The 10,762-nt window shown below is 42.3% G+C and overlaps 1 protein-coding gene across 4 annotated transcripts in view; it reads left to right on the top strand.

Moving 5' to 3' along the window:
- Positions 1-26: 26 nt before the first annotated feature.
- The window catches only part of HYCC2 (hyccin PI4KA lipid kinase complex subunit 2), a 131,462-nt gene continuing 120,726 nt past the window's right edge, over positions 27-10,762 (top strand). The window contains exon 1 of one of the 4 annotated variants that reach the window (XM_068245143.1): positions 27-159. The gene's annotated coding sequence lies outside the window, so the exon portion shown is untranslated. Of the gene's footprint in view, positions 160-303; positions 374-9,101; positions 9,241-10,762 lie in introns of those variants that run through there. The other 3 variants (XM_068245146.1, XM_068245144.1, XM_068245145.1) reach the window with 3 other exon arrangements.

Raw genomic sequence — 10,762 nt, 5'->3', positions numbered from 1 at the left:
CGAGTCGTCCTATGACAGGTGGTGTTGGTGCTTCGCTGCGGCTTGTCAGGAAGAAGAGCTGTAGGGGAGACATGACCGGGGCTCCAGGAGAGGAGGAGGAGTGAGCCGTACGGAGCGGGGGCGGCTTTCCTGTCCGCAGCCCCCATGACACTGAATCAGGTGAATGAATGGCAGCAGGCGGGGGGAGGCTCTGCAGTCTTAGGGGGGTCCCCTCTTGTACAGAAGACAGAAGGGAGGGGAATCCTGTCCACACTCACCTCTGCAGCACATAACAGTGCCTGAGTAGCTGCTGATCCTCTGCATTCTTCACTATTTCATGCGACATACATGCTCAATGGCTCCATGAAACAGGTTTTGGATATTTATGGCTATGGTAAGGCAGAGAACCACATGTTTTATTGACAACTTAAGATTATTCAACCCACCAGACTCCATTCTTTACTGTAGCTCCCCTGTATTTTATTACAGTGACTGTGGCACTAATGACTGCATTGAAAGAATACTTTCTAATTGTTTATTAGGAAATATTAGTTACTGTAAATTAATCAAGTGACTGACGTTTTGCAGCAACCCAGCTCTGCAAATCGATGACCCTTTAATTACAACGAAAGCTGGTGGTGTGAGACCCCTTTTCTGCAATTTAACAGTATGGATGGAAGCTTTTATTCTTTTGGAACTTCACAGAAGCTGGAGGAGAGAAACTCTGTTAGGCAAACAAAGACTGCTTGGAATACAGAGAGTGTGGATGAGCAACAATGTCTGCTCACACACATGCTTGTGTAGAATTAAGGTACCACACTCTGATAAAGGCGCTACTTTAGCAGACCCGGCAGGAAACCTTATGGCGAACAGTTCTCCAATCACACCTTATGGCGAACAGTTCTCCAATCACACCTTATGGCGAACAGTTCTCCAATCACATTTTATGGCGAACAGTTCTCCAATCACACCTTATGGCGAACAGTTCTCCAATCACACCTTATGGCGAACAGTTCTCCAATCACAGTACCGTCTTAAGACAAGACAAGACAAATAACATTTATATCGCGCTTTTCTCTTGGCGGAGAACCAGCAGCCACTAGGGCGCGCTCTATAGGCAGTAGCAGTGTTAGGGAAACTTGCCTAAGATCTCCTACTGAATAGGTGCTGGCTTAAAGCACAAAGCGATTGGTGTGTGTTTAATGTACTATAACCTATTGCCAGATCTGGTTCTCTCATGAAGCAAGGTGAAACATTTGCATCAGCTACAGAGATTACAGGGGCAGCATGTTTGTACTGTGTTTACATTTACAGCATGCAATCAGGTCAGAGTAGGAGGAGAAGTGAGAGGAGAGCGAGGTGAAGGTCATCATTGGGGAAATGCAGCTGCTTGGGCGGTGTGAGGAGTCTGACAGTGAGGGGGGAGGCAGGAGACCAGCAGTGTTTCATTTGACTTGAACAGCAGAAGGGAGGAGGTGACACAGCTGTCCTGATTGAGGCGGAATGGAGTGGCTGAGGGTGAGCAGTTTGTCACTGACTCACAGCAAGCCAGTGTGCTATTGTGTTGAGCTGCAGCATATCACGTGACAACATTAAATGAAGCAGAGTAAATTGTTGGGTGCTGCACATTCATTTCAAGTCGGGTCGGGGCGGGGCGCAGCACATCCTCACAATTTTGCCTCAGGCAGCAAAAAGTCTGGAACCAGCTCTGCCTGTTGGAAACCTGGCCTGTTCGAGAGGGCACTGTCCACCCAATCACATTAGCTGAATTTCCCTATTAGGTTTTGAGGTTTTACTGCTGGTTCCCCTAAAGTAGACTAGTGCCCTGATACATTTTAAGCAGATATATCCCCGGTTATTAAGGGGCATACAGACATGCGACTAAAGTCGTTGGTAACGAACGACTAACGATCGTTTATAACGACGATCGTTACAAAATAACCGCTAACGATCGTTAAGGGTAACGATCAGCGACTGAAGTCGTTGCAAACTGGAAATCCGTCCTGGCGGATTTTTTGTAACGACGATCGTTAGCAAAAGTACGTGTGTATGCTGATCGTTACAAAAACGATCGTTCGTTAAGTACCGTACATGCGCAGACAGAGAGAGAGAGACAGAGAGATGTATATAGATATATGTATATAGATATATGTATATAGATATATATATATATGTATATATAGATGTAGATAGATGTATAGAGATATATAGATATATGTTGACATAGATAGAGATATATCTATCTATATCTCTCTCTCCCTGTGTATATATATATATATATATATATATATATATATATATATATATATATATATATATCTCTGTACGCAACTTCCTCTTTCCTACTGGCCATTAACAATGACGTTCGTTCCGGGTTCATTGATCTGAATAACGTTTAGCATACTAGATGCGCTGCATCATACGTTCGTCACTTCCGCATCGTTCGTTCGGAAACGATCTGATCGTTTCCCACTTTCAACACCTCTTTACTAACGACCTTTTCATTTCTCTCCTTAATTGATCGTTCGTCGTTGCTTACGAACGATCGTTATCGCATGTCTGTACGTAGCATAACGCCTTTACCATCTACCACTAGCTCATTACTTCTCTTTGCAGTGCAAGTCTGTATGACCACCGACAACCCACACATACTGCCACGTGCCATTCCCAATCAGCATTCGACCGATTTCTTTGGCCAGGATCTACTATGAAAAACCAGTACTAAATAGTAGACATAATCCATGACACACTCATTTTGGTGTGGATGGAAATTCGCAACTATTGGATTTCATTGCTCTAATTGCAAGCTGCATACAAATTACAACAATACTTGCATCATCTTAGAATATGTGCATGTGATATCTCTAAATAGATTTTGTCAGGTCGCATCTAATAATCAGAAATCAATTTACTGAATTTGTTGCAAATAGCATGCTACTTTAAACGGATCTGATAGAACTCAGTAGTTGCATTCTCTCTGCTTCAAACTCGGAAAACTTTTTATTTGTACTAATATTATTATATGAAAGACATGTCCTCCATAGATCTCTTGTATTTTTATTTATTTTTATAATTCATGACTTTTGTTTAGGCTAAAAATAACACATCATTTTGTTTTATTTCAGTAAAAATGTTTTTACTGCTTATTTAAGTGTTTTTTTTGTTTTAACCTTTGTTGCTGCATAGGATTTTTGACAGTTAATTTTCACCTGCCTTGCTTATGTTGATAAATTATACCTGTCATGTGAGAAATAGGGTGGATGTCATTGTGGACCTAAATCTAAACAAAAACCTGTTTAAGCAATAACGCCACCCCAGTCATCTTGGATATGTGGATGAGCTAATGTGACTTTTTAAATTTGAATACTTGTTGCAGGTCTGCTACTCAGAATACATTATAACTAGAGGAGGAACATTGCAGGGACACAGATAGTGTTTTCAGAAGCTAGTCAGCAATTGTCTCCTACTACTGTTTTTTTTTTGTTTTTCTTACTTCTCATTATTAGATTTATTTTTAAAGGTCAATTGACAATCACTCGAGTTGTATGCAGTATTGTCTTCAGTATTGTCTTGTAATGGCTAAACATGTCAATAATGTTATTGTTTTGATACACCACTTCTAGATATTGAATTATTATGTTTGGGCTTTTGTCAGACTCGTGGTTAATCGGAATGTTTACTGCAACGTTCAGCTATCCAATTGGCTGTCAGACGGCTTCCATTTGCTTTATAATGTAAGCGGATAAGAGTGTTTGTAATCATATACATGTTAGCAGTTGGTGTCCGGTTAAAAAAAATGCCACACGTCAAGTCTAGCAGGCAGCTGCCGTCTCACTGGGACAACCGGTTGTGCTGGATGCTTGCAACCAGGGCTTTGGAGTCGGAGTCGGGGCAATTTTGGGTACCCGGAGTCGGAGTTGGAGTCGTGGTTTCATAAACTGAGGAGTCGGGAGTCTGAGTCGGGTGATTTTTGTACAAAATCACAGCCCTGTTAAATATTAGACTAAGGAGTCGGAGTCGAGGAGTTGGAGTCTGGGCCATTTTGGTTACCTGGAGTCGGAGTCGTGGTTTCATAAACTGAGGAGTTGGAGTCAGAAGATTTTTGTACCGACTCCACAGCCCTGCTTGCAACCGCCTGCAAGTACTCAGTACAGAAACAGAAGCAGTTCAAAGGTGGTAAATTGTACCGCTGTCAACCATTCATTTGTGAAAGAGCCCTTTTCTGGCTATCTTATGATACACAGTTTAAAGTGTGTCTACAAAATGACAGTTCAGTCAACCTTATAATTGTAATTACATAACATTTACTGGTATTTGGATGTATTATTTTCCTCACTTAGTTTGGGATTGATCTTAAAAAATAACCAAAAATGTTGATTTTTCCAGGTTTCCATTTAGAATATGGTTGAGAAAATGTTTGAATTTAGAAAAGTACCACATGGCTTTAATGTTTAGCCCTGCATAATTTTTTGTAGTAGTTATAAATCAGAATCAATAAAGGGACTAGCTTTGGGATTCAAATTCGGTTATTGAAATACGAAAAACCAAAATTTGTCTGTCTCCACACTTATCACCCAGACATGTCCATGTTCTCCACCATCAGCAGTTGGCTAATGTGTAATGGTTAAGGGCTCTGCCTCTGACACAGGAGACCAGGGTTCGAATCTCGGCTCTGCCTGTTCAGTAAGCCAGCACTAATTCAGTAGGAGACCTTTGGCAAGTCTCCCTTACACTGCTACTGCCAATAGAGCGCGCCCTAGTGGCTGCTGCTCTGCTCTGGTGCTTTGAGTATGCAAGGAGAAAAGCGCAATATAAATGTTATTTGTCTTGTCTTGTCTCCCCAGAATTTATTTCCAGGTGGGTGACATGAAAAAGTAGCCAGGAGGCATGAAAAAGTAGCTGGGTGGGGTGAGATGAGAGAATGCAGGAACGACGCTTCTCTGCACAACTCTGCTTACAGCAGAGGAGGAGATGAGCCGATGACAGCCGGGTCCTCACCAAAACCAGCCGGGTGGAGCACCTGGCTAAAGAGCCTGGAGAGAACACTGCATGTGGACAGGGGAAGTTCACTTCACTTCATTTGCGCTTCACATTCACTTTGGCGAAGCACAAATAAGTGGAGTGACCCTGTCCACGTGTCTGGGTGCTGAAGTGTGGTGACAGATGAATTCGGAGTTCCAAATTTCAATAATTCGAATACCAACACGAATAGGGACTCAGGAAAAATATCTGAACACAAAACCAGAGTAAGAAAATGTGATCTTGTGATAAAATAAATAGTCAAAAATTACTTTTTGTGAAAACCAGTTCCAGAGGTTAAGGCTGCTGTCACTTAGTAAACACTTAGTAAACATTTAGCTTTTCCTTTTTTTATTTTACTGATAGAAAAAAAACAAAAAACAAATTTGCATTAAACATCAGCAACCAATACCCCCGGAACTTCTTATGATTTTGACTTACAGATTTAACCATAAGTATTGTGTAAGACAATTCACTTGTAGTTATATTATTGCTTATTACTGTAATGTTGAAACGTGTATCTTAACCACTGTATCTTGGGAATCCTTGTTTATTGCTATTGAGGGATGCCCTTCATTGCCCTTGTGAAGGAGATACAGCAATGTTTCTAACCATAGTATGTATTTTGAATACATACTGCAATAAAAGACATCAGCAAAACTAATACCTGATTTTTATATGATAAAAACATTCAAGCAGCAAGGCTCCTGTAGTTTGAAAAACATTTTGTTTTTATATGTCTTCACTGCTGTGTAATCATTGGTTAAAGAAGATCTGTAAAATGAATGTTGGCCAAATTGGAATGTTCATACTTAAACAACTTGTCGGACATAAGTGCATGCCTCCAGAATATCATACAGGTTTATTCAACAAAATAAACAGTGATATGAAATGCAAACATTCATAAAACAGTCTGCAGTTATTACTTTATTGTAACTGTATCAAACAAGGGATGTGCAAAGTCTCATTGCCACACAAGTGTGCTTTGCTTATTTTTTGAGCAGTGTGCTCAACAACCTATTTATCATGTACCTTGTTGTAAGTAAAGTTTGAATTGGTGATTTAATATGTAAATTTATTCTTGAGCATGCTCTAGGTGCTCCTTAAATGAAGCAGCCCATAATATAGTAAAGTCACATTAGCAACACTGTAGATTACATTCAGCGGAGGTGGCCAGCACTCTATAGAGGACAAAATCCTGTAAAAAGCGCCACCACTCATGATGGGGCAGAGAAAAGTATAACAATCTTCATTCAGTATCCTCATAGTTATATCACAATTGCGCTGCTCCCTCCTCTTGATAAAGCAGATTGTATTCTATGGAACTAGTGGGGGTGTTGGGGAGTCTCTACTGCATTGACTGCTTCTTCTTATCCTGCACTTGCTTCACAAATTACCGATGCATGGGCACAAGATCTGGAGTGCCACATCATCTTGGCCAAGCACATTGTTCCCCTCCATGCCCCTCCTGCTAAAAGTTGCTTCTTAAATAATCACTACATAATATGGGCCTTGAATACATGAAAGAAATGTTACAGCTGCGTAGCAATCTCAGATCCACAGGTTCTAATAATCTAGTCATACCCAAAGTCCACCTGGAAACTTTTGGTCCCAGAGCCTTCTGTCATGCCGCTGCTACATTATGGAACTCCTTACCTCAGCAGATCAGGACAGCTCCATCCCTGGACCTGTTTAAATCCAAACTGAAGACCCACCTGTTCAGTTTGGCATTTGCAGAAATATAATTTTTGTTGTGTGAATACTTTATCCTACTACCAATTACTGAATCTAAGAGAGCCAGCGTTTTGAGTCCTATGGGAGAAAAGCTCTATAGAAATGTTATTGTTGTTTTTTTTGTGCGCCACAGCCTTGTCCCTCCCCTCCCTCCATCGGGTCCCAAACAGTCATCCAAGAGATCAAGCCCCAATCCCTTTGTCCATGTGTATGTACTGTATGTACCTTTATGGCTGGTATTTGTTTGTAGCATTTCAGGTGACCAGTTGATCCAGTCAATGTTTCCCATAAGGTAAACCATGAAATGGGGATGCACAACCAATAAAATTTCTGTACAAGTAGAGCAGGGTAGAGAGGATGATCCCAGCACTACTAGTAGCGTTAAAGCAAACTTCCTTTACTGAACATCATTATGCAACATAACACCGCTGCTGGCACGTGTGCTCACACACACACACACACACACACACACACACACACACACACACACACACACACACACACACACACACACACACACACACACACACACACACACACACACACACACACACACACACACACCACTGTAGCTGGGACCTCCGCCCCCACGACACATCGCTGTTTGAACCTCCCCCCCCCCCCCCCTCTCTACACTGCTGCTGGTACCACTCCTCCCCCCGACCAACCCACACACCCTCATCACACTGTATTGTATCAGTGTTGTGTTGTATAATGATGTACAATACAGGAAGTTTGCTTTAAAGGATACCCAAAGTGACATATGACATGATGAGATAGACATGTGTATGTACAGTGACCAGCACACAAATAACTATGCTGTGTTCCTTTTTTTTCTTTCTCTGTCTGAAAGAGTTAAATATCAGATATGTAAGTGGCTGACTCAGTCCTGACTCAGACAGAAAGTGACTACAGTGTGACCCTCACTGATAAGAAATTCTCCTTTTTTATCTCTTTCTTGCTCTCAGAAGCCATTTTCTGCTAGGAAAGTGTTTTATAGTGTTGGAATTTCTTATCAGTGAGGGTCACACTGTAGTCACTTCCTGTCTGAGTCAGGACTAAGTCAGCCACTTACATACCTGATATTTAACTCTTTCAGAGGGAGAAAGAAAAAAAGGAACACCGCATAGTTATTTGTGTGAGAGGCACTGTACGTACACCGGTCTATCTCATCATGTCAAATGTCACTTCGGGTATCCTTTAATACTACCAGCACTAACACCAGTGCCGGGATCCCCTCTACCTCTCTCTACATGCAGTTACGGCAAACTTGCTGTCCCTGAGCATGCTGATATCCATGCTTAAATGACACCTGAACTGAGAGAGATATGGAGGCTGCTATATTTATTTCCTTTTAAACAACACCAGTTGCCTGGCACTGGCAGTCCTTCTGAACTCTTTGGCTGCAGTAGTGTCTGATCTCACAACTGAAGGTAGCATGCAATGAATGCAGACTTTAGTCAGAAACATCTGATCTGTATGCTTGCTGAGGGTCTATGGCTATTAAAACAGAGGCTCGACAGCCTCCATATCCCTCTCAATTCAGGTGTACTTTAATTGAAGGGTTCTGTAAAGGCTATTAGCCTCCAGCTATACGCATGCTGTACATTCCATAGGCGTGCCTGCCTGCTCATCTTCACCTCTCTAACCAAAACATTACATGTGTGTACATCCTTTCTGTTCTTTTGTCCCATGCAGTCCAGATCCCTGTGTGTCAGGCTCACCTGTGACATGTGGGTGGGGAATGAGCCCAAGTGCCTCCTTGCTCACAACCTCTCCTCCCAGATGGGAGTAAAACCACAGTAAAGTTAACCACATGCTTATCGAGTCTTGTGTTCAATCAACCTTTAGATTTGATTCTTAAATGTTCGATTGAGGAAAAGTGATTAACAAGCTAAATTCTGTCCATCAAACAGGATGCAAAATTTTAATCGATTGCACAGGATTAATCTGTAATTTTTGATGCACTTAATTAGCTGTTATCGCTTTGCAACTTTGAGCAGTTGAAACACATTTGATCAATAATTTGTATGAAAGCTACCTGATATTACCACTAGTTTGTGGTTCTTCTCGATTGACGTACAATGAATGTCTGGCTAGCTTAAAGGGGCACTATGACAAAAAGGTAAAATTTAAAATATGTGCAAACATAAACAAATATACGTTTTTTCCAGAGTAAAATGAGTCATAAATAACGTACTTTTCTCCTATGTTGCTGTCACTTACAGTAGGTAGTAGAAATCTGTCAGAAGCGACAGGTTTTGGACCAGGCCATCTCTTCATGGGGGGATTCTCAGGGATTTATTTATTTTCAAAAGCACTTAGTGAATGGCAGTTGCTCTGTCCAACTGCCAAAAAACTGTGTAGCGAGCAGGGAAGCTGCCCAGCATCATTGTTTAAATCCTTTTAAGGGTTCTTTATAAAGAATAAAAGCCTTGCTGAGAATCCCCTATGAAGAGATGGACTACTCCAAAACCTTTCACTTCGGTTTGATTTCTACTACCTACTGTAAGTGACAGCAACATAGAAGAAAATACATTTATGGCTCATTTTACTCTGGAAAAAATGTACTTCTTATTTGTCTGTTTGCACATATTTTACATTTTACATTTTTCCGCCATAGTGCCTCTTTACTGTACCGTGGTTTGCTTTAGTAGTCTACTCAATAAATGGATTCAAACAATGTCTTTTTGCTTTGCATATGCTCATGTTAAAGATAAACTGAATGTAGGATGCTTGCTGTTCATGTGATGCGCAATGCTTCAAGGTCTAATGTTGGTTTTCTTTTGTGTATCTTTAGACTTTGTAAAATTGACATGTAGCTGAAATGCAAGTTTCGTTGCTATCGGCTATTGTTACTGAAAGTTAGCTCAGATTTTGATGACATGGTAACAGTGCAGTTGTCACTTGTATTGTTTCTGGTTGCTAGATGTAACCATCTAGCAGTCTTATTTGTTGTCTGTTGAGGAAAACCACACTGGTGGATCTTACAGTAACAACTGTTTTGGAGAAGATTCTTCTGACTGATGTGCTGCTTCTAACAACTTATGAATGAGTTTCTGCTGTCTCAGCTGTGACTGGCTTCCCCACTGTCGCAAGCCGGAGAACAACCACAGCAGGGAGGCAGCCCAGGAAAGTTAAATAAAGTGTTTGTTCAAGGAAGCAGTGCATGTTAGTGGGTCCTCCCAGGGCATACATTACGTATGGTCATTACTGTACTTTTCCAGCACACGCAAGCCCTTCAAAATATTTGCAGGAAATAAAATAAGAAACCTCATTATCGATACAGATATGAACCTTGACATGTACAGCCACAGATATTAGAGATCCCCAACCTATGTCTGCATGTGGAAGCCCAATATAAATATGATGTGAACTGCAAACAGTATACAATTTTACTGCCAAACCTTTTATGATCTCTCTAAAAATGTAATTGCATGGAATCCATCACCATGGCTTTGCAATGTGACCAGCCGTGCCTGCAGTCGTACCCGTTTGCAGTGTGAGCAGCCGTTCCCGTTTGCATTGTGAGCAGCCGTGCCCGTTTGCATTGTGACCAGCCGTGCCCATTTGCAGTGTGAGCAGCCATGCCCGTTTGCAGTGTGAGCGGCTGTGCCAGTTTGCAGTGTGAGCGGCTGTGCCCGTTTGCATTGTGACCAGCTGTGCCCGTTTGCAGTGTGAGCAGCCGTGCCCGTTTGCAGTGTGAGCAGCCGTGCCCGTTTGCAGTGTGAGCAGCCGCGCCCGTTTGCAGTGTGAGCGGCCGTGCCCGTTTGCAGTGTGAGCGGCTGTGCCAGTTTGCAGTGTGAGCGGCTGTGCCCGTTTGCATTGTGACCAGCTGTGCCCGTTTGCAGTGTGAGCAGCCGTGCCCGTTTGCAGTGTGAGCAGCCGTGCCCGTTTGCAGTGTGAGCAGCCGTGCCCGTTTGCAGTGTGAGCGGCCGTGCCCGTTTGCAGTGTGAGCGGCTGTGCCCGTTTGCATTGTGAGCAGCCGTGCCCGTTTGCAGTGTGAGCAGCCGTGCCCGTTTGCAGTGTG

The sequence above is a fragment of the Hyperolius riggenbachi genome, chromosome 7, assembly GCF_040937935.1.
Source record: "Hyperolius riggenbachi isolate aHypRig1 chromosome 7, aHypRig1.pri, whole genome shotgun sequence".
In the NCBI taxonomy this organism is placed as follows: Eukaryota; Metazoa; Chordata; class Amphibia; order Anura; family Hyperoliidae; genus Hyperolius; species Hyperolius riggenbachi.
The sequence above is the reverse complement of the archived record's forward strand: the minus strand, read 5'-3'. Positions and strand labels throughout refer to the sequence as shown.